Source organism: Psammomys obesus, unplaced genomic scaffold (assembly GCF_907164565.1).
Source record: "Psammomys obesus unplaced genomic scaffold, mPsaObe1.curated_primary_1811, whole genome shotgun sequence".
Lineage (NCBI taxonomy): Eukaryota > Metazoa > Chordata > Mammalia > Rodentia > Muridae > Psammomys > Psammomys obesus.
The window spans coordinates 14,235,333-14,239,906 of NW_026590062.1; the positions used below are offsets into that span (position 1 = coordinate 14,235,333).

The following is a 4,574-nucleotide window of genomic DNA, read 5'->3' on the forward strand; positions in this document are numbered from 1 at the left end:
TGTGTGTGTGTGTGTGTGTGTGTGTGTGTGTGTGTGTGTGTGTGTGTATCATTGCCATGCAAATATTGAACAATGAGAAATTTCCTCTTCCTAGGTGACAGGAACATCAGAGTCCACTGACTTCAAAACTTGGATTTCTCCAGGTCAGGTTCTCTCTGCTTCCCTGGTCTGCCATCCTGGCATTTCCTGCGTCATTATGTAGGCAAGAGAGGCTGCAGCTGAGCAAGCTGCTGTGCCTAACAGCTACAGGGACAAATGTCTTTTTCCAAGAATCTCTTATCTCTTTGTGGAAAGACATCCATACTGAGAACTTACGACAAGATTTGTTCCTCCTTGGTAAATTCCAAGTCACCTCTCTGGGTGTAGACCGAAAGAGTGCCTGTGGGAACCACTTCCGGCATGTGGCGGGTATTTTCTCTTCATCAGCCTGACCAAAACTACAGTCAAATGGGAAGAGGGACCCTCAGTTGAGCAACGGATTCCATCAGATTGGCCTGTGGGCAAGTCTATAGAACTTGCTTGATTGATTGATATGGGAGGAGGGCTCCGCCCGCTTTGGGCAGTTCTACCTCTACATAGGCAATCCTGGGTAAATACAAGAAAACAGGCTGAATAAGCCACGAGAAAGAAGCCAATAAACCGTTCTCCTGCAGTTCTGCTTCAGCTCGGGCCCGAGGTCCCGCCTCGGCCTCCGTCACTGATGGGCAATAAGCTGCAAGCTTAAATAAACACGCTCCTCCTCAGCCTGCTTTTGGTTATGGTGTTCTTCACAGCAACAGAGCACACACTAATACTCCCACAGCAGGTAGGCCCGTTCTAATGACGACTGAGCTCACCTCAAATCTCATGGCTCTGTGCAAGGGTAGATACCAGAGGACGGTTTGAATTCTGATGAGTGGCCAGAGTGGTGGTGAGGTAGCTCACTGGGCAGATGACTGGCAAAGAGCACCCCAGGCTTGCTTCACTTCATTTGCTATAGTGTCTATGACATACTCTACACATACAACAGAGCATTACCATCACAGATTTGAACTTTCCACATGCTCTTTCCCTCATTGGGGTGTTTTAGATTCTGAATTGCTCATTATTTTGCAGAGAAATATTGACTCATTTTTTTTTTAAAGTTGCTCTGAGAGTCTCATTCTAGACCCTGATTCTGCTTTTGTAGCAGAAATGAAATAGAAGGTACAGTATTTCCACCAACTCCCCTACCTCATCTAGTGGCTGACAAACCACATAAGGCATATGACCCTCCAGCTGTGGAAACATCAGGCAACAGAGAACAGTTTGCTGTGAGTGATAAAAAACAAATAAGGGAAACCTTGGACTGATTGCAGCTGGTTTCTTAGGCAACTTCCTCGCTGTAGAGTAGAGAGGAGATTCCAGGTATGACCAGGTATGGGAGTCAGGTGAGGTCTGTAGGGCTTGCAGAGAAGAGAATCAGAGCATAGAAGGGCAAACACAGAGAGGGAAAGAGTGTGAGGGATTTGCAGGGGACACTGACAGTGCATTGCTGAACACTGTGTGAGGAGGGCACTTAGCCATTCATGTTCCAAGGCTGCTCTTCAGCTTGATACCAGGGTACCAAAAGAATAAACAAAACAAGACTGAAGATCAAATGTCTCTGCTAGATACAGAGACTGATGCAAAGATATATCCAAAAGAATTCAGCAACATATTTACATATTATGAGAAAGAGCATGCTTTGGCAAAGCAGAGTTTGTCTCAGGAATGCAAGGCTGGATTAACCCCTAGAATCCATTTTATCATCGAACAAGTTAGCAGACTGAGAGTTAAGGGACTCACAGTCAACTTCAGTATGCACCGAAGCACTTGAGATTAACATCTATTCTTCATCTTACATCTCAGAAAGCTAGCAATTCAGCTTGATAAATGATATTTATGTTAATATACAACCAATGTCATACTAAATCATGAGATGTTCCCACTAGATAAACAAGACAAGAATCTAATTTTTACTAGTCTTCTGGGGTTTTTAGTCATAATAAAAAAAACCCAAACTAGAAATTATCTTTCATGTTTTGATATGATTGGCTAGGTATAAAATAATGTATTTAATAATAATAAGTAGTGATGTGGTAGAACTAGTAATAGGTAAACTTAATTATAACACTGGATGTAGGATAAATACACACAAATCAATCCTATGTCTATGCACCAGACTTTTGAAAAGGCTGTTTGGATCTTATATTGACTTTTGAGAATTCTCATGAGATAAATTTTAAGTGTGGAATGGGGAAAAATAGGTATATATTTTCTATGCTATCTGAAATAATTGACAGCATTTAAGTGCTTTCTTTCTCTAGTGAGAAATTCCTATGTGCGATTTTTTAAAAAAAATTTTAAAAGAAAAATTTTAAAAGGATTTTTTTCTTTTTATTTATGTATGTAGACAGCTATGTTTGGGTATATGCATATGAGGGCAGCACCCACGGAGGCCTGTAGGGGGCATTAGAGTCCTTGGAACTGGAATTACAGGTTGTGAGCTAGCTGATGAGGATGCTGGGAACCAAACCCAGGTCCTCTGCTAGAGCAGCAAACACTCTTATTGCTGAGCCATCTCTGTAGGCCATGTAAAGTTTTCTTTCAGTAAAAATGAAAGAGTAATACTTTCTCCCTAGAGATGTGGTCACAAGAGCACCATGTAGCTGTACCTTGTCCCTGACAAACTGAGAGGTTGCAAATGGGTCTTGCTTTAGAGTGCCCTGAGTACAGGAGTGATGGAGCAGAATTCAGTCAAGGTCGGCTGGATGAACTTGGGGACACAGCAGTAGTCATTAGGAAGGGACAGCTTATGATGTTTCCGAAGTAACTACTTAACCTTTGGCATTATTACTTCTAGCAACATCAGTTAATTGCTGTTGAGAGCTTTCCTACAATTTGAGTCAATTTAAGAAAGGGAAGACAAAAACTTCCAAACACTGCAGATGGCAATCATGTAAAACATATTTGAATGCAAAAATGACAAGAGCTAAGCCAAAGCACACATAAGTACTAACCAGGAAGCAGGGTCATTCACACAGCCAGAGGTGAGATTTCAAAAATCAAATCAGCAAGTTCATGAATAGGTGGTTAATTATCACACTTCCCAACCTCTTATGGGAGCTCAGGCTAAGAGAAACAATTTGGCAAAGTCACTCATGTGCTAAAGTTATGGAGCTGAAATGTGAATAAAACTTCGTCTTATCACAGACTTGACTGTCTCTGGTCTCTGATACACCGGAGAGAGGATACTACTCGGGTCTGTGTTTCATCTTGGTGAAGATGGTATGCTTGGGTCTGTGCCCCCTCTTGGAGGAGGTGGAATAAAAATCCACTTCTCCATCTATTTGAATGAGGGCCACTTTTCTTCATGTCCTTTGCTTCTTCCTTTGGGCTGTTGTCTTTCCGTTATCTTCTGGACCAAATATGTCCAACCTCTGTAAGGTTAGGGTGTTGTTCATCCGCAAACTCTAACTAAATTAAATTACATTTGTTACTATTATCAACTTGAATGAGATACTTAGGTATTTTCTGTGTCCCTTTTCTCCACCATGCCAAGAAGTTATACCAGATGCTTGCTGAGTAGGATTTCTGAGAATAATTAAGAATAAATTCTTTGTGTGTGTGTGTGTGTGTGTGTGTGTGTGCAGACAAGCATTATTATTTCTTTATTTTATGGACACTTGTGCAAGGATGGGGAAGAGCTAATGAGGACATTCTGGCCAGTTGGAGGCCAGCAGGATGACACCAGGGTGGCCTTCCATGGGTGCCTGGTGGGCAGACTGAATGCCTTGAGATTGCGGTTTGCACCAGTTGGGGGTCCGTTGAAACTGGAAGGGCTCAGAGTATTGCACTGCAAAGGAGTTCAGGAAGATGATGAAGGACAGCTGCAAGGAGCCGGAAACAGTAATGGTACCCACGAGGTCGTAGTCTATGTGGTGTGAGTACTGCAGGAAGAATTTCCTGTCCACTGTCACCTGGAAATCTGACTCCTGCACCAGGAAGCACAGCTCAAAGAGCTTCCCCTTCTTGAAGGTCATCTGCATCATTCTCTCCTCAGGCCCCATTGTCCTTGCTGCTTTGTGTTGCAAACCACAGACTCTCTTTCTTCAAACCTGGGATTGAAGGGGAAGGCAATGTCATTGCCACTGAAGCCAGTCTGAAAGTTCACTACGATGATCTTACTTGCAGAAGAGTGGATGGAGCCCTTGATTTTGATCTGAAGTCCTCAGTCAGCCCTCCTTGCATTTTTCCAGTGAAGGGGAAGACCAGGTTCACGTATGGAGCTTGGGGGTTGATGAAAGCCATGTCTTCTCTCTCGGGAACCACAGCTAACTCTCTTCCTCATAGATCGCTGGACAGACTGCTGCACAGGGCCAGGAACTAATTCTTAATTGCCACGAAGAATCAATTCTTTTTGAAATTATATTTATAGATATTCAATTTCTAAATTTTATTATTTATTTTTTTATGAGTGATTGTGAGTACATGATGTGTGTTTGTGTGTGGTGTATTCATATGTGTGTGTGGTAAAAGTATGTGTGCAGTGTGTGTGTGTGTGTGTGTGTGTG

The 4,574-nt window shown here is 42.6% G+C and overlaps 1 pseudogene; it reads right to left on the reverse strand.

The window, feature by feature from the left end:
- Positions 1 to 3,707: 3,707 nt before the first annotated feature.
- LOC129675886 (galectin-9-like) lies at positions 3,708 to 4,311 on the reverse strand (annotated as a pseudogene).
- Positions 4,312 to 4,574: the final 263 nt, after the last annotated feature.